The sequence below is a fragment of the Lonchura striata genome, chromosome 3, assembly GCF_050655825.1.
Source record: "Lonchura striata isolate lonStrDom1 chromosome 3, ASM5065582v1, whole genome shotgun sequence".
In the NCBI taxonomy this organism is placed as follows: Eukaryota; Metazoa; Chordata; class Aves; order Passeriformes; family Estrildidae; genus Lonchura; species Lonchura striata.
This window is the reverse complement of record NC_140705.1, coordinates 16,375,781-16,400,640: the sequence shown is the minus strand read 5'-3', so window position 1 is coordinate 16,400,640 and position 24,860 is coordinate 16,375,781. Positions and strand designations below refer to the sequence as shown.

Here is a 24,860-nt window from a genome sequence, read left to right as displayed (position 1 = left end):
GCTGCTTCAGATACTCTGTTCAGAAACCAGAAATATTGAAAAACACAACACCCTTAAAACTTTCCCCATATAATCTATTTTGTAGATAAGTGAGCAGGTTTTGAATGAGGGATCCTTTGAAAAATTTACTAACAGTGTTAACTAAACTTCACTAACTTCAGTCTAAGCCAAACATTTTTTACTAGAGACTCAAAGCTGAACTGCAAATGGGAGCCATCCTCTCTTGAACTTGTAAAAATCTAAATCTTGATTTTATAGCTTCATGCTTCTTCTCCAAACAGCTCAATCTAGCAGACCATATATTGCCTATTTAACACTTTGTCTTCCTCTCCCTCACCTTCATCTGCACCATTCTTTCAGTTCCACTGCTGGCCTGTGATATTCTTAATACAAGGGCAACTTGGAGCTTGTGCTCTCAGACCATTTCCTCTCTGCCTGTTTGTTTATTATAAGACTGCAGCTGAGATGCAAAACTTGTTGGCCTGAATAATTAACATATTCTTATCCATAAGGGAGTGTGGTGCTCCAAAGAGCAGTCTAGGATCTACTCCGCATTGCAGCATTACCTCTCCTTTAAGATATTGTGAACCTTAAGTAGCTTAGCTGGAAAGTACCTCTTTGTTATGTTCTACCAGTGCTCTGCAGCCATGCTGTAGGATCCATCCCATGGGGAGAAAGAGTTTCATTACAATTTGCATTTCATTCTTTTTCAAGCAGAAAGGGGGCATCACACAGACCTCTTAACTGTGAGGAGGGTCAGCAGACATCAGGGGGATCTAGAGGAGGAAGAATCCAAATCTTGCTAGCAGTCATGTTAGCCAAGAACTCTAGTTAAACATTACTGCTACTGAAATCATTGTTTCTTCTAGTGATGTTGGATTGGCAATGTTTTAGCACCAATGCAGAGACCAAAAAGAAAAGAAGGATAAATCAATGGACACTTAATAAAAATGAACATGTCACCCCAAAACCAGCAGATGAATGAGAAAGAGGGAAACATAATGGGAGACGAAGTAGGAAAAGGTATAAAATACAAACCCGTGTAGATGAATTCTGGGTGACAACCATACCAATTATGGTTTAGAACAATTACATTTTTCATTCTAGTACTGGCAGTGTAGTTAGACTATCCCTTTCAACAATGTGATCTGGATGCCAATATCATACTGTTGGAAGCATCTCCAATAGGAACATCCTACTATTTTTTTTAATGTGGAACTGATAATAGCAAGAATTAATTGCAAGAACAATAACCTTATTGTCAACTATGTTTAATACATTTCTGCCATTCAAACTGTTGTAAAGGGAAAGAAAATAAGACCAAAGAGTAAAAGGTGAAAAGGGAAAAAAAAAAGTGAAGAGAGGAAGGAAGGAGAGAGAAAAATTACTATAGAATGCCATGGTGAATTCACCTCAACTACCACACAAGAACCAACCAGGAATTTGCTCACTCCCCTCTTTCTCTCCCCTGCAGCTGGATGTGGGAGAAGAGAGAAGAATAAGATTGAGAAATTCCATGAGTCAAGGTGTATGACACAAACACCTGGTGTGAGAGCTTCACAGAGAGGAGGAGAGATTTGGCTGCAGAGAGAAGATGCCAACCAATCCCTGAAGAAAACGTAAGCAGACAGCTGTTGGCAGTGAGCTGGGGGTAACCAAATCGTAACCAATCAGGTCTGAATGTGGAGTCTGTTGAATGGCCTCTGTAAGAGCTGTGCAGGCCATTAAAGCTCTCTCTGCTGCATGAACTCTGATGCCATGTCATGTCTCCAGTTCCCCCGAACACCACAAAGGTAAAGGCAGAAAAATCACTTGCTAATTACTGTCACGGGCAAAACAAACTCAACTTGAGATATTAAATTTATTGCAAATTGCATAACTATTTAATTACTGATTAGAGCATTGCAAAATAAAACAAGACAAGCATTAAGTTCTGAGGGGAAAATCATCTTTTCTTTCACTTTCCCAGGAAAGGAGGACTCCTGTCCTTCCTTCTTTCTTGCTTCCACTTTACTCATTCACTTCAGACTGCCCTCCACACTCATTATTGATACAGGTTACACTCAGTCCCTGAGATAAGGTAACAAGCAGCACCAGAGATGGAGGTCAATTACACAATAGTTTCTCTGTTTGTCATCCTTTGTTTACACTGTACTGTGGATTTTCCTCAGGTCACAATTCCCTCAGTCTTATATCTGCTCCCCCTTCTCTGACTCTGTTGTTCCCTCTTGTTTCTCATTATTTTTTTGCCTCTGGTGTTTTTTGTTCTTTCTTTTGCATGTGTTCACAAAGGTGCCAACAATTCAGCTGATAGGATCAGCTGCACCCTGTGGTAGGTCTGCTTTGGAGACACTGGTTGTATCAGACAAAAGACAGTCAGTCCCATGTTTCTTCCCACAAAGACCACCCCCACATCCTCTGCCAAAACTTTGCCATTCATACCAAATATATTTATGAGACATTTAGATCTATACTTTCACTGAAAACTTTGATAGGACTGTCAATCGGTGTCACAAGTGAGAGAAGACCTAAGCCAGTCTGTACTTTATCTGAATGTGGAAGGATGCAAAAAAGGTGCAGGACATTCCAGAAATCTCAATGGATAAATCCCTTTGCTCCAAATCAGAGTCTCTATCCCCTAAGATGAAAGAATTACTACAGATTAATACAAGACATGATGGCAACTTGCTCTGTTTACAGTTCATAAAATCATAGAATATGCTAGGTTGGAAAGAACCCAAAAGAATCATCAAAGTTCAACTCCTGCCTCTGCACATGACAGCCCTAAGAGTCACACCAGGTGCTCAAGAGTATTGTCCAAATGCTTCTTGAGCTCTGCCAGGCTTAGAGCTGTAACCGCTTCCCCGGGGAGCCTATCCCAGTGTCCAAACACCTTCTCGGTGAAGAGCCTTTTTTAATATCCAACCTAAATCTCCCATGACTCAGCTTCAGGCCATTCCCTTGGGTCTTGTTACTATTCACTGTCTGTCCCTCAATTCCACTTGTAAGGAAACTGTAACTGCAGTGAGGTCTCCCCTCAGTCTCCTCCAGGCTGAACAGACCAAGTGACCTCAGCTACTCCTCATACAACTTCCCCTCAAGGCCTTTCACCATCTTTGTTGCCCTCTTTTGGCTGCTTTATAATAGCTTTATATCCTTCTTGTACTGTGGCACCCAAAACTGCCCCCAGCACTGTAGGTGAGGCTGCTCCAGTGCAGAGCAGAGGGGACAGTCCTCTCCCTTGTGCAGCTGCCTGATGCCCCCAGGACAGGGCTGGTCCTCCTGGCTGCCAGGGCACTGACACCAGCCAGGACCCCCAGCTCCTTTCCTGAGAACTTCTCTCCAGCATCTTATTCCACGGTCTGTACGTACATCCAGGATTGCCCCATCGAGGGAGCAGAATCCAGCACTTGCTCAGAGCTGACCATGTATAAGAAAGAGCTGCCTGCCTTACAGAGCCTGATATTTCAGTCTCATAAGTCCAGTGAGGTTACACATGAAATTAAATTGACTCAAGTCATCAGTGCTAGAAAAATGTTTTTATTTACTTCAGCTGCTAGATCCTGTTATTTTCCCAAATCAACTTCCATGAAGCAACCTCTATATTAGAAATGTGTCCATCCTTCCCTTTTTTCTTCCATATCTCTACTTTATCCTCTTTCCACTGCTAGTCCAGGGATCTCATGTGTGCTCTATTGGAACTGATTTGACTCCCTATAAATCCAGCAGGTCAGGTAATCTCAATCTACTTCAGAGTAGGCTGTGAATTTGCTTGCTGAATTTTCAAACATGAAAATGCCTAGAAAGTCAGTTACTAATGAAAACTGAAACTATTTGAATTTTTTAACATTATATGCATAATATCCTTTTTAGTTAATGCATAGCCTTATATTATGAGCCTGGTTTACAGTGCAATATCATCCTTAGTTCAAATTCTGGTTAAGTAAAGGAGTGAAATTGAAGATCCATTCCCAGCTCCTTTTCAAAATTAAAGCATTAACACTGTTGCAAACAGCTTATAGCTTCTTTGTAGCTGTGGAAACAGCAATATAGAGTAAAAGCCATAGAGTCCATATATTAGGTGCCCCAAGACAGAACCAGTAAGTGGTATAAATGCATTCTATATGGCCTTTTGTAATTAGTAATGAAATGCCTGAAATAAATCCAAAGCCTTGCAAGAAGTCAGCTTTCCTTAGAAAACCTGTTTTCAAATGGCATCATACTTCAGCATTCTTCAACTTTGTGAGTTCACAGCATCTGCTGCTTAAATATAACAGCACATATGGCAGCATCATTTTAGAAAGCAAAGTAAAAAAAGACTGAAGAAACTATTATGAGGACTGCTGTCATGCTCTTGGGGCACAATAGCAATATTGGTTCCCATACGGCACCACTGGAGAAAGAATGTGAAATTTTAATAGGGTAGATAGGGTCAAATACCATATAATAAACTGACTCATATGTTCCCTTTTTGTACTTACATTTTATTAGCTCCAAATTAAATACACAATATAATTTAGGTCCTGACTTTTTTTCTTGGACTAAAGGATGTGCTTGAAGTTTAGCCTGAACCTAAGTGTTGTTTGGAAGCCTAAATCAGCATTCATGCAAATCCTAGCAAATGTTGATACTTTGCAATCCAAGTGTGCAATTAATTTGTAGATCATCATACACCACTTTTGTGAACTGGTATCACCATCTAACTATTCTTCCACTGGGCAAAAATGCGACTTTTATAAAAGATTTTTTATTATGTCTGACTCATAGCAGAGACGACTTGTGTCTCTCAGGGACTAACGCATGCATCTGGAATTCTACTCATGTTTCATTATTAACAGACTTTTATAACATGAAAACAATGAGGTTGCAATTATGCCAATTAGGGCACGGCCTCAACCCAAAAGAAGAAGCTTGCCCAAAAGGTTTATGAAGATAAAATTCTTTAATGAATTCCTGGAAATACTATTTCCATTTAATGATGATAAAGAATGGCATTGACCCCATTTGAGAAGTTGTGTATATCTGGGAGAATGTGAAGGAACTTTATCCATCTCTTCTGTAAATAAAAACATGTATGGTCACTATGCAGGGATGATGCTTCTTTTCTGTCACTAACTACACATAGTAATTTTCAAGGGTGTGGGGAAATTTTAAAAGAGAACAATTGGAGGTTCATGGTCTTAAATGAGTTGAGTGCTGAGAATCTTTGCCAGGACCAAGCACAAATAGCCCATCCCTTCTCTTGGTCCATGGAATCCCATTTGATTTGTGCTGTGATGGCTGAGATCACTTGTGTTCTCCCACAGCAAATGAGTGTATAAAAAATATAATTACTGGCAAACAAAAAGCACAAGGAAAGTCACTAGGAGATTGATATAGTCATGTACCTTCTCTTATGTTACTCACTTCTTGGATGTAAATTCTGTAGTGGGCAGTGGAACTTCTTGTCAAAAAGCATTAGTGAGCTGAGCAAGAATTTCAAAAAGAAAAATGAAGCTTAGTGGCAGCTACTTCTCTTTGTTTCTTTTTTCTTTCATAAACAACTTAAAACTATACTTTTTCACTCATTATTAGGTTATTTTTAGGTTATTCTCAAGTAATTTTATAATAGAAAATAAAATCCCAAAGCAGCAGAACAGCACTTCATGTAATTACTGGCATGTTCCTCTTCAAACAATAGTTATATTTCCTTCTCTTTCTTTGATAGAATTGCATTAGAAAAATTGATCTCCCTGTAGCTGTCTAAAAAAAAACCCCAATTTTTACCACTGCAAATGCCATGATAGAAGTATGATTTCTTTAAGAACTATTTCTCATTTACTGGTTCTCCTCGGAAGTGTCAAACTAACATTTTTAGCTCAATCTATTACATGTAGCTTCATTTAGAAAACAAGGGTTTATCCCATAGTCTGCTAAGTTCAAGAAGCATTTGGACAATGTTTTCAGAAATGTGGTGTGATTCCTGGGCTGTCCTGGGCCAGAAGTTGGACTCGATGATTCCTGTGACTCCCTTCCAACCCATCAAATTCTATGATTCTACAGTGTGATGTTGAACCTGGTAGTCATCATTAACTTGTAAACTAAATTCATTCCATCAGTCCACTCTGGAGATTCAGCTTGCAATGCAATTGGTCCACAATTAGGTCTGTAGAGCAGGAGCCATACAGATTACCAGTTTGTTTAAAAGGGGTGTGTCCCTGTGATTTCTTTCCTCAGGCATGTACATGAGACACTGTACATCTCAAGGGTTTATTCACGGGGTAATATTATGATTTATTTGCATTAAAAGGATTTATTTGCATACCACCATCCCTGCAACTCTTGACCAAGTATGGGTAGAGGAGGAGATATTCAGTGTCTGTGTCCTGCTTTTCTATATAAATTGGTACCCACCTGAGCATTTTGCAAGACCACAGATCCTAGGATCATATTTTGATAGAAGAAAGCACTAGAAAATTTAAAATGTTTCATTAATTCTCCAGAAGAGAAATTTAGAGCAGTTATTAGCAAAGAAAGTAACATTTTTTCTTCAGTAATGGTCTGAGGAAATCATGTAACATCTTAAAAGAACTCAGTATGTTTTTGAGAAATATCGCAAGCTGAGAATATTTTAGACTGCTTTTCTCCTTTTCTTTTTTACTACTTCACACCTCCTTCCTTTGATATATAGAGTTTGTTTTTTATGAATACAAAAACAGGAATTTCATGCTGTGACCCAGATTTCTATCCCTTCACATACGTTCCCCTGTGCATCAAGTTTAAAAGCTAAAAAGACCCAGAGTTTTGCATTAAATTTGCAACTTGGATTTTTTCTTTTCAACTTCCAGATTTTTTTGAAAATGAGTCATTTTGTAGCAAAGGAAAAAGTCACATTTTACAAATAAGGCCTCTATGGAAAAATGTTAGGAGAAATTCTGTATTATAGACAAGGAATATCAGCTTCCTACATATCTTTTATGAGAGAGATCTTTACTTTAGTGTCAAGATCCTTAGTTTCTCTAGGTTTTATTGTGATGAAATTAAAAACCCCATTACACTCCAGTTGCACCGTTCCAAAATAGACAGAGATTTTGAGACTGGGTTCAGAAAGGTAAAAAGTATTTAAAGAAAATTCAAACCACAGTTGCAGATGAGGCAATAAGCACAAAAGAGAAATATTTATAAAGTGATTGTAGAGAATCCATTTTTAAACTGTCCTACACCTATGGTTTTCCATTAGCAATTTTTCCTCTAGGCTTCTGTTGTGATTTCTTTCCTTCTGCTTCATGTCTGACTGTACTTGTCATCTGTCTTCTGAAACATCTTCCAGAAGATGCTAACCCACTTTTTTGGCAATCAGTTGTTCATGAAAATTAAATAACTTCCCCCTAAAGGATGAGCTCTGATTCTTAACAGATTTTTAAAAATAGGTAAACTAAATAGCAATCTTAACTCCATACATGAAGTTCCACATGGTCTTTTCTTAAAAGGCACCAAATGCCTAAACGTGGAATCAAAGTTTACCTGAGGAGTCTCACAGCAGCAGTCTTATGTCTATCTCTAAGTTTGTCTCAGAATGGGAACAGTAATGATTGAATTAAAAATCCCAAGCATTCTTTCAAGAACTAGAGCCTGTTTCTCCAACCAAGAAACAGAACAAATGACATTTTTTTAATCAAATCACAACAACACACTATCTTCTTATTTTTAAGAATGGGGATTCTTCCATTTTTGAACAAAAAGAGTTTCCTTCTCTCAACACTTCCCTTTGCTTTTCTTTATAAAACAATCATCTTGTAGCTTTCTTTACAAAGTACATTTATAAAGAATAAATTACTCTCATTATATGTCAGTTTTCCTAATTTCACTCAGACTGTTTATTATTTTTTGCATTTATAGAGAAGAAATCAGGGTTCTGAGTCAAATGCATCACATTGCCTCCAAGACAACTAATAAAGATGCTCTGCTGTTTATGAAGTACATTAGAATTGGTATAAAAACTAGTCCTCATCTGTAACTTTACTAATTACCAGATTTTAGGTTGCTATACAAATCAGATTCTCACTGTTCTGGCTTCAAGCTTAAACTCTGTTTGCCGCAAATGTCCAGTGTTAATAACGTTGTTTTTTGTACTACACCCGTATACTAAAGTGATAAGCACATTCTAAGAAATTACACAAATAAATTTGCTTCTAAACTAGTTAGACTATTTTTTTCCCTTGGACAAAAGAATAAGTATAAAATAATTGTTTGTCAGAACTGGAAACCATACACTGCCAGAGTCCTGAATGCTGCAGAGCCATTAGTGAGACAATGCCATAGCAGCATTCTGCTAGGAAAGAAATCTACATCCTGCTTGTTTGGGTAATAGTTCTTCCATTAGAGGCAATATTAGAATTCCAGCTTTTGATATCTCCTTGTGGACCCCTTAAAATCCAAGCTGTGAAACAGCAGCTGATGCTTTACATACTATCACAACAGCCAGCAATATATGAAACCTGGAAACGGCATGCAAGGGAAATTAATGATGGGCTGTTAAGGGATATACAGTAACTCACGTTTGCATTACACAACATACAGCAAATTAAAGCTGCCTTTCCTTTGTTGTGCTGGTGATAGAACAAATAAATATCAAGCAGCAATGAAGAATGGCAACATCTGAGATCACCTTTAATTTCTAGAGAGCCCAGAAAAAGGGATATTTTTTGTCAGTAGTGCAGAACAAGCTCAGAAAGTTACATTGAACAGTAGACAGAAAATGAGCTTCATGTCGCCATCACTAGCCTGAATAATAGCATATGGTACAGCATATCCATAGCATCAAAAGCCAGAGATAGATCCTGAAACACTTATTTGTCAAATTAACAATTGCTAAAACCACAACAATAAGTGCATTTGTTTCTTTTGTGCGTGTGTGATTTTTTATATTTTTGCATGTGATTACAAATAAGAAGCAATAAATTACCTTTTTTTACTTCACAAGGACTGTCTTGCAATTATTTTATCTCAATGCAAAGAAATCCATGTTGATAAAGAACCAGTACATTGTAAGTACAATGTAAAATGAGTAGATTTGAGGGCTGAGTATTTTTTATCTTACTATACCATGGATTATACAGTGTTTGTGATAAGGGTGGTATTTCAAGTTGTCTTTAATAGTAAACATCTAGTGACTTCTGCTTCATATTTTGTTCTTAGGTGCTTTCAGGTTAAAAAAAATAAGGAATTTTTTTATGGATTCTTTAAAAAATGTGAGTGCATTTAAATGATTTTGTCTTAGTGTACTGTCAATTTCTTTTGCATGTTCATGTCTTTAATTAAATCATAAGTTTAATTAATAAAAACTTTAAAAAATCAGATACTTCTTCATCTAAATCCCAAATACAATTTGTAGCCCTTCTTGAAAGTAAATTAGCATTTCCTGTTGGAACCTTTCAAAGTCTTCCACAATGGCTTCCCTTAGCTTGCATTCTCCTCAATGGATGCATAGCTAGAGACAGGTGAATGTTTTCTCAAAGCAATCTCAGCCTCATTGAGGGAGTGATAAAAATAAAGAAGCCTCAAACAGAAGGGCTGGTTATTAGAGCTCTTCTTAATACTATTATTATTACTATTTTTGCAAGTGTTCAGTAAAAAGTGATGACAAGCTAAAACTCTTTTTAAAGGTTGCGCTGCAGCAGCCATGAGACAGAAAATGCTATAATTTTTTTTTGTGAAAAATGGCATGGCATGACCATGAATGAAAGGTGTTCCTAGTCTGACAAATGAAGTTTAGAAAATTTTATTATGCCTCACCAGGATTTCTGTAAACCATTTTGAAGCCTAAATTAATAGTAGGAGGAAGGGGATGGTGTGAGAGACTGATGTTAATGATTAATGGCTCAGACAATCAACATTTTCAAAAGCAGTGATGTTTGCTGACGATGTGAATGGTAACAGCATAGGTGCAGGGCACATGAGCACCAGAGGATGACTACAAAAAAATCAACACTTATTTAGCAAGAACCTGTCTTTGGAGCCAGGTAAAGGAAGAGGCCAATAAGAAGCAGATCTTGCATGCTGGGAGTGTTTTTTATCATGCCAGTGTCCTCTGTTGCACAACTGGCTCAGGTAAAAACTCTGCTCCAGGGGATGTATTGGAACATTCAAACATAGGCCTGTAGGTTCATCCCTTCTGATGAGGCAAGACTGGCTCAGCTATGAGAAGCATCTTACGTCTTAGAAGGGGTCATAAACAATCACAGACCCCTGAAGAGCCCTTGGACTCGCTTCTGAAGGCTTCCACTAAAGGACTGTACCTGATCCACAGTGTTACATCATAATGTAAAATTCCCCTCATCAAGGGATGGCTGTTCCTACATAAACCTAAGTGTATATTAAACCATTGAACTTTATGTTTCATGGGCTTACCCCCATCCCCAACAGATCAAGACTACGGCCATCACTTTGATCAGTGAACATTAAAATTGCAGCAATCAAGCCTTGTTTCTGTATCAGCAGGTGGTAATACCACAGAATCAGAGAATATGCTGAATTGGAAGGTACCCACAAGGATCATCATGTCCAGCTCCTGGCCCTGCACAGGACCATCCCCATGTGTCACCCCATGTACCCAAGAGTATTGTCCAAATGCTTCTTGAGCTCTCTCAGGCCTGGTGTTGTGACCACTTCCCTGAGGAGCCTGTTCCAGCTGCACAACAATGTTGATGGTAACACCTCACCCTCCAGCCATGTAATTAGGACATTTAGGTTTGTAGCACCGTGTAAGACAATGTAGCACCATGTACATATCAGTCAGCCCATAGCTGGTGCTCTAAGGTGCAAAGCATTAGGAGAGGAGCCTGACTTGCCATATGCCGTCCCCTTCGCTCATCAAATAATTCCTTTATTTTATCTCTCACCTGATTGTTGGACACTAAGAGTATCCATATACCTCTTCCTGGTGGAGTTCCTGACAGAGCTACCCAAGCAGGTGTAACTAAGCCAACTCTCAGAACAGAAACAATAAGGTCAGTTGGTGAGGTACCCTACTTAAAATTGATGGCCCTGTTTAAGAGGCAGCTCTTCTTACCTCAGATTGACTCATTAATAAAATTACACTACTTTCAGATACAAGGACATAGTCTCACTTCACTGTCTATCTTCTGTCCCATTTGTCCAAAGACACATGCTCAGGTTAGAGTTATTTAGAGCAATTAGAACAGTCAATATTTTATTCTCTCTGCAGTAGAAATAAATGCACTGAAAAAATTTTAGTGATATAAACACTATGTCTCAAAAAATGGGCAATAGCTGCAACAGAGGGAAGATGAAAGTCAGGGTCTGAGAACATGAGATTTGACTACTATGACAAAAGTGGCAAATAAATACTATCTTTCAGCTGATCTATTCCTTCATGTTTGATCTCCCCTGTCCTTGTTCTTAACCTCAGTCATGGCTGTGCTGGATAAAATAACCTGAGAAGATTTTGTTGTCATTTATTTTACACTACATTTATAATGTACCTATCATAGGGTATTTTCATAACTTAAATTTCATAGGAAGATTGAATATGCATTTAAAATGTGTCTAAAGCTGTATGTTTAATGTGCAACAATCAATTCAATAAATCTGTCAGAATCCACACTTGACACTACTGCTGCATCAAAAAAATAAAGCTATCCTACTCTAAATGATATTCAAACAGACTAAATGATCCTTTTCCTGTTTCAGAGCAGAAATTCAAACCTTATTTGTTCAGGATGTCAAATTGCTGGCAACGAGTACTTGGCTTGGCACAGTGTAAATCCTGTACTTAAATTGAATGTGATACCTTTTGACTGAAAACATTCTGCCAATTTTTAGGGCATACACAACTGGGATTAGAGGCACTAATGGTGCATTACTTAAAGGTGTTGCTAGTCACAAAAGAAAAGTAAAACTCGACAAACTATTTTAAAGCACTACAGATTGGTCTGAGACATTAGGACATTGAGACTGATTTGTTGTTGAAGATCCCAGAGTATGACCACTGTGCCTTATCTAGACATTTATCATATAGTATAAATGGCTCCAAACCATACCTTCACCTCCCTCTTCATGTAGATTGGTCTGGTTCAATGCAGTCTTCTTCAGGAGCAGCATTAAACTCCCTACTCTTACTAACTCCCTTTTTAGAGAAATAGGAAAAAATACCCAAACACGCTGCACATGCCCACATATACATACACATATATTGCTGCTCCAAGAGCATTTACAGCTGTATCCCAAATTGCTCAAAAAGTGTCAGCTAAGATTATTCTTAAGCAAAACATAGAAAAAATGCTTAACTTTGGACTTCTATACTGGCAATAGTCTACATAAAAATGAATCCTCTTAAAATCCATCAATCTGAGTTTCCTGCATAGCCAATGGAAATAATAAGACATTTTTATGGTGCAGTTTATCCAATCTTTTCTAGATATCTGTGTGAGGAGATGAACTGCACTCCAGAAGTATCTAATAATTTTCATTGCTTACCAAAGAGCTAGCACATATGTAGATGTTGGATAAGGTAAATCTCACTTTAAATTTCCCGGGGTTTAGAAATTTATAACTTATGCAATGAATCCCACCTTTAATATCTCAGTCCAACATGCAAAACTTCCAGGTGATGCTCCTACCTGCATCTCTAAAAATGCTTGCTGCTGCACAAATACTTGTCCTAAGATTGGATTCCTATCTTGAATTATACCAAATGTTATACAGCTCATGTACTTCCATCCTCAGCTCCCTCCCTGTTTCAAGGGCCTCCTCCATCCTCTTCCAGAAGGGCTTTTAGTTCTGTACCCTAGTGTGTTGAACCTTGCCTCCAAATCCTTGATAATAGGCAGTTTTATAAAGAATTTCCTTTTTCCTTGTGAACATCAAACTATCTCAGCTACAATAAATTCTGCAGCTTCTTTTAATGTAGCATGAAGTAAATTTAGGTAAAGAGACACAGCCAGGTCTATGTATCACTTCAGATGCTGAATAGGGCTTGTGCTAGCTCTGAGAAGTGAAGCCCACCCTTTGGGAAGAATTTCTCTCAAGTCAGAAGAGAACAGAAGGAAATTCTGTTCTCTCTCTCCATATAACTATATTCCCCTTATAAACAAACTTTGAATGTGAGACGCTCTGTAATGCCAAGACTTCCAATTTTATCACAAGCCCAAACACAGTGGATTTCCCCCACACACTCCCATTAAATCCCAGCTCCTGGAGTCATGTGAATACCCAAGGAATTTCAGTTGTCTTATAAAAAGGTTGCATTTCTGGCCCACACAGAGGCAGAGGAAACCCTGCAAATGTGACCCCATTGCACCCTAAACACTCAAAACCAGAAGGCAAATAAAAGAAGCCAAGTACATTCAGTTGTATGATTTTCAGGCCAATCTCATGATTATTTCAAGCCTGATTCAAGATTTTTGGATGGTTTGGGTTGGCAGCACCGAAGACTTCATTATAGTTTCAAAGACTATAAAAAGAAAAAAGTTTCCAAGCTGTATAATTATCAAAATGATGGAGAGTCTGAAATACAGCAGGAATGACAAGCACACTTGGGCCAGCATTTTCAAATGGGGCCTGATAGAGCATGCTTCAGCTATTTCATTGCCACATCCCGACACAGTGGACCTGATTAACCTAAATATAGCTCTCACTGGAAATCAATTGGCTTAGGCAGGAGTTCAGCAACACAGGTCGTTTTCTTGACAACTGCCAAGGGTAAATTTCACCCTGAGAAAGTCACACAAGAGGAGGGAAGGATTGCTGACCTTACTCAGACTCTGTCTTGAGAAAGCAATTTGTACAAAGCAGGACAGAGGTTTATTCAAAAACATGTGGAAGTGATTTATGGATTCTATTGAAGCATTCTGGTATTAAAGCATTGAAATAAGTGCTACTCCCATATTTTGGTTGTAATAAGGGATATATTATGTTATTTCATCTTTAAACAGGATAGGCTTTGAACTAGCTTCCTAAATTCCATTGTCCTTTTATTCTCCTTTCCTATTCTGCCTTTCCTTGATTCTTCTTCTTTTTTTTCTTGATACTCTAAGCTTTGGCTAAAAGGCAGGCTTCAGAGAGTAAGGAAGTACATGCTCTATATATTCTTATGTGGCAAAAACTTTCTGTCCCTCTTCATGTTGAGTTTATTGCTCCCCAAGAGTCCTGCTGACATTAACAGGCACTCCTAATGCCAGTGTGACCACAACATGGAAGAAGAAAAGGAGGGTGAAACAGGCAAAGAGAGCCAGGAGGTAATTTAAAGGATGTAATGAGACAAACAAAAGCTTGTAATCTTTCCATGGGCTTTTCCATGGTGACTTATTCCTTCTTTCATTTAAGTCAGTGAGAAAATTCCAGCTGATTTCAGCAGCAGTAGGCAATAACCATTATTATGATATTGCATTGCCATATTGGAACTCCTATCTATAACAGATTTTTTTTGCCTTTTAAATTTAACTCTTAATTCAGTAGAAAAAATTCTACATTAATGACAAAATTCACCATGGTGTTCATGCACTTCCTCAACTTTAGTCACACAAGCAGGTCCACTGTTTCATTTTAAGGAAACACCCTCAAATCAGCCTAGTCATCACCAAATTAGAACACTTTTTGTTTATTTTAAATAAATATATGTGCACAAACTACTCCCTCATCCCCATTAGCTCTGCTGCCATGCAACACCAGAAAACACAACCCATAGCAAAATTGTTCTTGGTGGCAACACCAAGTGAGCAGTTTGCATATCACCAGTGAGAGAAAAAAAAAAATGCAGGAGTTCATGACTTTTCAGGGCCAGAGATCCAACATCAGTTATTTAATACCATGTACAGAGGAAAGTCTCTTCACTTATTTATTTATTTTGGGGGAAGGAGGAGGAGGTGAAGGGCTCCTTCAGAAAACCTGCAGGCAGGAGGCCCCAGATGGTGGGGGGAGAGAGAGTGATTTCACTTATAGGCGTCCTGGTAGCTATTCTACCTTCTTGAAACATTTTCCTGACAATCTTCAAAAGCAAAGTCCCAATTTGCATTTTTAATACTGTAATGTAATACGCTGTTACCGGGAGACACCCCTGAGTGTTATTACTTATCACTGGGCCATTATAAACAATCATGAAAGATTACAGTTGATCTGCCTGGCCAGATGCATTCTTGAAAACCCAGAAAGAGGGTTAAATGAGAAACAACATATGTAAAAGATTCACAATGCTATATTTCAAATAAGAAACATGTCGGGGAGTGGAAAAAAAAAAAGCCAAAGAGCATAGTGGTTAAAGAAAAACTGAAAGAAAAACACATAATTGCTTTTAGTCTGTCATTTCCCCCCACAGAGTAGTAAATAAGCGCTTTGATACATAAAAGCCGTTATCAAACAGTAACAAATTAGTTCTTCACCATCTGTGATCCACGCGAGGGGGGTGACAGTTATAGGCAAGATTTTAAAATATGAAATCAACTATTTATGAACTGGTTTCAGAGTCTTGCTGTCTACTTTGCCTCTTAAAACTTGGCCACAAGAAAGAGATGGGTTTTCGAAGCTAACAAAAAACAGCCGTTGTGGTTCCACTCTTTAAATGATGCTAATTGCTGGCTGACATTTGTAAACAAGATGTTTCCTTTCCTACCATTGCCTACTATAGCTCAGTGTCACTTTAAAGAATATCTCACATTAAAAAAAAAAAAAATCATTACTCTGACCTTACCAAATCCTATTACTTTGAACTTCTTTATGTTACATTTAGTTGGCCTGGTATTTCACACTAGACCCACTGCTTCAGAAATATTGCAACTTAGATCTAATTTCTTTCTTGGTCCTTTGCTTTCCTGCTTTCCTTCTTACCCTCCTTCTTACTATCTCTCATGCAGGCACAGTTTCTCACTTTCTTGCTTTCTGCCTGGCTTCTTTTCCATCTTTCTCTCTCACTCTCCTCTCTTCTCTCTCCCTTTCTCTTTTTTCTGCTTCTTTTTCTATCTTTTCTCTTTTTTTCCCTGCAGAGGCACCTTCCTTTGGAGCTGAATAGATGAGCACATATTTCAGCTCCTAATTTTAATAAGGGAAGTGCTGAATTTTTCATGATGTGCAACTATATATTAATGGATAAGTAACTCTAGCTTAATTTAGGAGAAGAAAGAAACAACTAAAACCTACTCATTCTTTACTGATGCATCTAGCATTTCTCTTTTTATTCATTCCTCTGTGCAGAAGCGGTGTTTTTCTGGAGCAAAAGCAATTACATTTCAGAGAGATGGTGGTAATTTGTTTCTGCTTGGGAAGTGAGTACTTTTGAAAAATGAGTTTGAATTGATCTAGGGTTTTTTCCATCTCCTCAATGGAAGAAACAAAACAGAATTAAAAGCCTGTAATGTAAGGAGAGTCCATTACTTAGAAACTGCTGAGAATGGTTAGTATTATTTTTTTGAAAACAATGTTTTTTCTTGCTGTTTGGGGCAATATGAAAAGGAAAAATAATTGCGTTAACATGCTGTGGATTGCTGCATTTCACAGGACAAGCCAAGGCCTTTACAGTGCACATTTTTACTTTCAGTGAAATACAACGAGCATTTCAGCAAGAATACAGAAGTAAAAAATGATTGACCTTATTCCCACAATCCCATGTCCATTGACTACAGTGCCAAGAGCTCTTTCATCTAGATTAAGAAGCTTTGACTGATAACAATGTATTTCTCTGCTGTCATCATTTTCTTCCAAGACAATAAAATATGTACATGTGGTAAATAAAAAGAATATACAAAGAGAAAAATCTAGATGCATCTGCTTAGGTCCTTGAACAGATGAAGAAATACACATTGGCTTGGGTGCCCTAGGGTAACTGATAATTGAATTATGTGAATTATATGAAATAAGCTGAATTTCTCACTAAGATTTCAGCATCTGTAGTGGCATCTATCTCACCAAATGTAAGCTTCTATAATGTACAATAAGCATAAGAGCCGCTTGTCTAAACCCAGTGGATGCAGATTTATCACATGATAACACATCAATATCACTGAATCTGTGACTTAAATAGGCAAGCAGGCAGCAAGTGAGTAGAAAAAAAAAATGCTTCTACAAGTATTCAACCAAAATAAAAATAGGTACTAAACACAGTATATAAACTGCCGTGTGTTTTTCTTTCATTAGAAGAGGAGTGTGGGATCAGTCCTCAAAAGCAAGTGTGGATTCAGAGATGGCCAGCATCCTGTGAAATTAATTATCTCCCTACAGTCTTAAAGTGGTGCTAGGCAGAGTCTAACTGACCTCAATCTATAGCAGTAGTGGCCAACAATTTTTAATTTCAGCATATTTAAAAGTAAACTGGAAATATTTCCTTTTAAAGATTAAATGCACAATCACTTCGCTGAGTTATGAAAAATGTTCAGTCTACATTGCTATGATCAAAGTCTTGGTAGCACCAGTAGTATGGCAACATGAGCATTAAAATGTAACCCTTTCCATTCCATTCTGATAAATTATTTTAGATACTAATATTTTGCTTTTTTGACAAAATTAATCTAAGGTATCAATATATTTCTGAGGTGACAATACATTGTCATCAAGATGCAATTTAAATTCACTGCATACCTTGTTAGGATAGTCATGACTCAGAAATGAAAGGCTAGTAGGCTGCAATCTCAGCTGGAAGCAATTTGTACTGGTAATTTCAGTGCTCCTGGTATTTATAATGATGCTTCTGAAAAGGATATAGTGTGCTTTATATTTGTACCACTAAAAAAAATAAATCAGATTTTCAACTTTTTCTCCATTTTCAAGAATTATCTGAGATTTCTCCAGTAATTCAAGTATATCTCACTGATTCCTCCAGTACTATTCATTCTCCATTTCTGCAATATATGAGTGGGACTCTACTGAGGCAGTAATGATTTTTGCTGGCTTCCAGCTGTTCCTGTTTGGTCTCAGGTGGCCTGGCTACCAGCCTGGACAGCAGTTTTCTATGTCTGTCATAACATTTCTGTTTCTTTTGCCTTTCATCTGGATTTGGAAATTTGGTATTTGCTCAAGTTTAACTCTTGTGAAAACAGCCAATTAACATCTGTTCAGGAGTAGGCACTCTTGGTTCTTTTCTTATATTTAGCAATGTAAAGGACAATTTTTTATCTCTGATTTCAGTTTCTTTGAATATATAACTGAATAATAGTGTTCAATAGGATAAAGCCAGTAAAACATTTAAATAAATGGCTAATATCAGTATGAGAATAGCTGCAGAAGCTTCAACGATTTCAGTTATTTTCCTGCTTTAAAAACCCTTTGCTTTTTAAAAAAAGCTTTTATCTGTGGTTTCCCATGCAGAGCACATTTCATTGTTTTATTTTGCTAAGAACAAAGCTTCCTTAGAGAAAGGTGTAGCCGTAGTTAGGCACTTTGCTCAACATTATTTTTCTTAATGTCTCAGTAGTTTTGAAAGATTCGAGCAATAAAACCAGACCAGAGTAACTATATTAGGCAATATTGCCCATTTTCTATACATTTATCTTAAGCTGCAGTCTGTTTCTTTGGGCAGATAATGTATAGTATACATGATATAAATATGTATAGTATACATATATTATGTATATGTAAAATGTATAGATATATACAAGCAGTTCTAGAAACTACTTCACTTGTACAGGCTGTTCTATACAGAGGGACAGAACAGAAAACCACTTTCCAGGGGCACAAATGGATGCTTCATCAAGTGCTTTAAGATTTAATCAGGGTGCCAAGCTGAAGCAGGATCATCACTGATGAGAACATATTGAAATTCCTTAATTAATCTGTTTTCTGAACCACATGCAGATTGTTATCTGTGAATACGTGATCTGATACAATAACTAAATGTATCTTCAGAGAAGCAAGTAATGTCCTAAAACTTTCAAAGTAAGCAATCACAATAAGTAATAAATAATGACAAGACATTTATGTCAGTGCTGGTGATGGATTACCAAATTATTGCTGATACATAGCTGACTGGATTTAGTTTTTGTCATTGCAAGATTTCAGAACTGAACTAGTTTAATCTGGATCCACCAGGATTCTCAGGTACTGTTTCTGTAGTGCTGATGAGCAGTCAGTCTCCAGTCTGTACTGGTATACACAGTATAGGCAGTTTCCCAAGTGCAGGACTTAATGCCTGTTTCTGTTAAACTTCATGAGGCTCCTGTTCTTGGAGCCTGCTGAGGTTTGTCTGCATGGACTGTCTCAGTCTTGTTCTCCAGTCTCACTGCTCCTGCCTGGTGTTGCCCTCACACATGCTATGTCTATGAAGACTTTACCAGCCCTTCTACCAAACACAAAGTGACATTAGCCTTTAAGATCCCTCAATAGATTCATATGCATCCTGTCAGGTCCTCTGAGCTTGTGTATGTGTGTGATCAGCTCACCTAAGTATCTCTAAGGTGACCCTCTCCAAAGCTTTAATGTGTTTCTATCCTCCACAAATTTTATTTGGCATGCACATTCAAGGAAAGACCTTTTCTGTGAAGTCTCTGAGTACCTCATTCATTTGTCTGCCCTCGTGAGCTTGCCTGCAGTACTCACAAACAGCTCAACACCTGCCCCGGTGTTTCCTTCACTGATAGAAAGCCCTGTAGAGGCCATTCATGTTCACCTTTACACCCTTCACCAGTTTCCACTTGGCCAAGTCTGGCTTTCCTAACTCTCACAAAGTATTTGGGTATATTCCTTCTTGGTTACACTTCTCCAGTTTCCACCTCTTCAGGTCTGCTTTTGAATCCAGTTTTAGTTCTCCATTCAGTCAAGCTGGTTTATTTAACAGCGGGCTGGATTGTCCTTTTGTTTCAAGGAAATTTTATATAGGTCATCAAGTTTTTAATGGCTCCTTTGCTCTTCAAGGCATCCTCATAGGATCCCACTCATCTTCAAATATCAGTTATTTAATTTTATAACTTAATCTCTTAAAAATGTGAGTTTTAGCAGCTCAGTAGCCAAAATTTCTTCAGCTAGTTAACTTACAGCCTGTTCTGAGATATCTGGCATGTTTTCAGGGTAAATAAATGAGCTGCATAAGACATATCAGTGGGGAACTGTCTTTTTCCTTAGTCTTCTCCATCATGTACAGTAACTTCTCAGTGTCTCATAATTGCTTTAAAATTCTGACAATTTTGAAGCTCTGCTATGTGAATTTTGTATTTAATGTTCTTGAAACAAAAAAAAAAAGCAAGGAATTGTTTTCTATACTGCTAACAGAATCTGTATGTGTTTATTAATTCCTTTCCATTTAGCATTTCATGTGACAGTTGCAGATTTTCTGCTTCAGCATTAGAAGTTGAATTCCACATGAAGATAAAGGCAAAATACTATAAACAAACTTCAGCTGCCTTATGATCTGTTTGGACAGAGCTTTACTCCTGCCATATATACAGATAAAAATTAACTACTTATAAGCATCAAGATATTCTTTCCAGCCTTTCTTAACCATCTTTTCACATGGTTAAGTGCTGTCTTTGTCTAAATGTCTCGAAAATCTCTTCCAAAGCTTTGACCCAGTGAGTTGGTGAATTCTGGATTCAAGCCACATTATACAATCACCAATTAGTCCCTTTCTCCTCCAGATACAGTTTTTCTGTCAAGAGAACTATCTTGGTTCAAAAAGCAGTATTATTGCATGTGCTTTCCAAAACACCTGTTCAGCCCAGATACACCTTATTTCAGCTACTCCCTGAAACACAAACTCTAACCATTTAAAATCAAAATATTAAAACTGCAGTAAGAGTTTGACTGATTTGAGTGGCACCTAAAGCTGCATAAAAAATGATAAGCCATGCAAGCCATATTCAGATAAGTATTTAAACAAGGTGTTTATGTTTATTTCATTGTACTTCTTGCAATGCTTGCCATACTTTTCTTAGGAAATTATGCAAATGCTATAAGGAAAACAAATACCATAGTGTGATAAACAGCCAATGTTTATGATAATTTCTTTTATTTGAAAAAGTTTTTTTTTCCTTAGAAAAAAAATGCAGTAATGATCCAAAACAGTGTAATCTTGTTCTACTGCAAATGTTGAGTGCTGAAGTGTGTTTTAAGGGCCCAATCTAATAATAGATGTCTGAGTATACACATGACAAGTCTTTTTCCAATATTCTCAGAAATATATTTCTTAATTTGATTCAGTATGCAGTCTGTATTTTCTATAAGTAAATACAAAGTATATTACACACAAGCAATGCTCAGAAATTATGTAATATTTAAAAACAAATCCATTAAAAGATACCAATACAGAATTGTCCCATAAAAAGATCTTATTAGCTGTAAGGAGGTAAATTTTAAAGTTAGTATTTGTGTTCAGTTCAGATGAGCACTAGTCAGCTTGGTTGCTATCTGAATACTCTTGTATTTGAAAATTAAACTGGAAACCTTAAAGGAATCTAAATACTCCCCGCTCTAAATCAAGCCTGAAGTTCTTGAGCACTATCTTTGTTGTGGTATTTGGGTGCTTGCTTTTCTAGTCTGAGAACCCAGAAGTGCAAAAGCTTGTAAAAACTAGAAGAATGGGGAAACTTTTTAACAAAACACTCAAAAATATATAATATATATTAACCAAGATAACAAACTCAGTGTTTGTGTCCTCTGATTTTTCATAAAGATTAAGGCTTCTCTTTCTACAGAGTTATGTTGTCATTTACCACTTAATCATTGGGAAATAGGACTTTTGAAATACTAGTGGATCAAAGAATTTCTCTTAAAACTACTGGCTTAATTAACAGAAATATTTATAATATTTATATTGTAATGAAATGAATAATGAAAAATTATTATTCATACTGCCAAATGACCCTGTGTAGAAGTCCAATGATAAAAGTCCTAAAGTATCAATTTTTAGAACTACTCAATTCTCCTTAAAAAATGTTTATATGTCTAATGTTCATCAGATATTTGCAAATTCAATACTTAGGTCATTACAAAGACTTTTGGAGTTTTTGCCCATCAAAGCCCTCTTGAATCAAATTCAATTTTTTTTTAATATTTCACTTATTATTTTGTCTTTCAAATCCAAATGCTCAATTCTTCACCTATGCTGTCTGTACTGTAGTCTATCACAGGCCCACTGCTACCCTCTTCTTCCAAGCAAATCCCTTCCCTTGACCCCAGTTGGAGAAGTATTATGGAGGCTTAGTAGGAGCAAAAAGAAAAAAATATCCCTGGATAACATTTCTGTGGAGGAGATATCAAGAAGATCAGTGATGTACTTTAACATCTCAAAATAAATTTTGGAAGAAAATAAAGGAATGTGCTCCTATAGGTAGCATAGAGGAATGGGAAGAGAAAAAGAGACCGAAAAAGAGAAGGAGAGAGAGAAAGTGAGAAAGATAGCAAAAAAGTGGGAAAGCAATAAAAAAATAAAGCAAGAAAGCAAGAAAGCAAGAAAGAAAGAAAGAAAGAAAGAAAGAAAGAAAGAAAGAAAGAAGAAAGAACGTTATTCTGAGGAAATCACTTTTCTGGAAAGCTGATGACCAGTCAAGGCCATGTTGGTCCTTCCCAATCAACTGTTCAGTTGAGAAAATACATGAACTTATGGAAAACAATGCATTGACAGTACACTGATAGTACTGCTGTCCTCTGTGCCTTCACAGAATATCTATCTGTGCAATAAAAAAAACAGTTCAGGATCCATTGCTATGGATTAGGATGAGCAAGAGTTCCATCACAAGCATGGATATGACTCCCCATGCTTGGTGGCCATGCTCACAACCCTTGATTTGCAGCCCTACCTGCCTGTTACACATGTAGGTTCTCTGGTCAGAAACCTCTTGCCTGTTTTTCAGCCACACTCCAGTCCCAGTGATAAGAGGAAACAGGCACAAACTGAAACACAGGAGGTGCTGTCTGAACACAAAGAAACAACTTTTTACTGGGAGAGTGACTGAGCAGCTGTATGGACATGGTTCTGGGAAACAGGCTGTATCAGCTCGCCAGATGAACTCCAGAAGTTTCTTCCGACCTCAGCCATTCTGAGGTTCTATGATTCTGTGTGCAACATGTTCCTTCCTTGTGCCTTCTTCCAGCACAGTGATAATATGTACTTGACACATACCCAACCCAAGAGTTAGGAGTCCTGTGAAGTGATTTTCAGCTGATGCCCATTTCCATCACTAACTAAACTCTACTGACTAGGCTTTTACCCTCTACATTCTTTAAAGCAAGGTCAGGTTTTAGGGTGAGAGACTCAAACAACTAAGAAGGTATTCCTTAGCCTAGATAAACTTTGAGGTTAATATTGCATCCTAATGATCATTGCACTTACGACTTGACATATCCTTTTTAACCTAACAGGAGTAAGAATAGTTTTGAAAAACACAATTTCATTGTCCCCCAGCTGGCCAAATTTTTTGTCATCAAAAGAGTTTTTACATATACAAAAGAGAGAAACTACATAATATTGATTCTCACTGGCTGTTGCACAAATACTTTCCAAACTAGGAAATTTTCTCAGTATTCAGCATTTCTCTTTTATATTTTAATGGCCTTCTGTGAGGTATGATATTTCCCTCTTTTTAAAGATGAAACAAAATATTTCATCCCTTGCCCATTTTGAGTTCCTTTACTTCCTGCTAATCTGCTGTATTTTAAAAGTGCCACAGAAATTTTAAGTGTCAGTATTATATTTTTCCCTAAGAGTGTAACAGACCTTAATAATTAATTAATTTATGGACAAATTCTAGAAACCATGAAAAGCTCATTGTGTTCCATAAGTAAAAAATTAAGAGATATGGTAAAATTTCAAATGTAAAATTCCACTAAAGGTTCAGCTGTCAACATTGCTGTAACATGTCCTCTATTACTTGCTTGTGTTTTACATCTATTGCAGGGTTTAAATCTTTTTTTGTTACAATTTTGTACAAACATAGTGAACCCTGTGGATTATGTAAATTGAGATGTTTGTATTTAGTTACTGAGGAAAGTTAAAATTGAACTAGGTAATTATGTCCAGATCTTTCTTTCTTTATTTTCATGATCATTCTTCATGCAGCATATTTACTACCTTTTTCAACTCAGAGCCTTGAGTGAACATATGTTAGAGGTTAATTTCTAAAGCTTATAACTTTGTAATAATTGACATGCTATTTCAACAAAGAATTTCTACCACATGTATTTTTCTTCTATCAGAATATATATAGTTAAAGGAGTCACATATTGGTAAAGAAATACAATGTAAATGTCTCTCTTATAATTCAAACTAAAAATGCTGTGGGTTCATTTTGGCCTTCAAGTTACAAAAGTACATTTTCAGTCCCTACAGAAGCATCAACATGCATATAAATATTAAAATAAAGCCTCTGTCATTATTTGAATCATCATTGAATTTCATTAATTATTCTATAATTTTTTTAAAATAATGCTGTGGTAGAAACACTATATCACTTTTTCATTCATAATATACTAATATTTTTCTTGTCTGAACTAAATTACAGTTGGTGATTATTTAATTAGAGAGCGAGAGCTCTGGACCTGGACCCTTTACCATGCAAAGGAAAGAAAATCCTAAGGGAAAATTGTACACAGTAAAGTGTTGGGCTGGCTAAAAAATACTGAATTTCAAATGGTTTTGATGGAAAGTAAGACTTTTCAGTCAATATGATGGCCAAAAAAATTCTTTTTTACACAGAACTATCAGCTGGTCTGCAGGCTAGAGCTAATCCAGAAGTATGTGCATCATACTGTAGATACTAAATCTTGGCGACAGAAATCTTTGTGATAGGATTTATTGTTCTTGAGCAATACATCCCATGATACTCTTTGACACTGAAGTTTATTTAATAGGATCAGTCCCAGATTCTTTCTTCCAGACTCTCCTATTTCATTGCTCACAGTGGGTTCTTAGAAGTTCATTTTCTTACATGTGACTTCTTCATAAATAT

The 24,860-nt window shown here is 37.0% G+C and overlaps 1 long non-coding RNA gene across 1 annotated transcript in view; it reads left to right on the top strand.

The window, feature by feature from the left end:
- Positions 1–12,391, top strand: part of LOC144246014 (uncharacterized) — a 100,272-nt gene extending 87,881 nt beyond the window's left edge. Inside the window, exon 3 of the long non-coding RNA XR_013339616.2 lies at positions 1,475–12,391. This is a non-coding gene — a long non-coding RNA (uncharacterized LOC144246014). The remainder of the gene's footprint in view (positions 1–1,474) is intronic.
- The last annotated feature ends 12,469 nt before the right edge of the window (positions 12,392–24,860 follow it).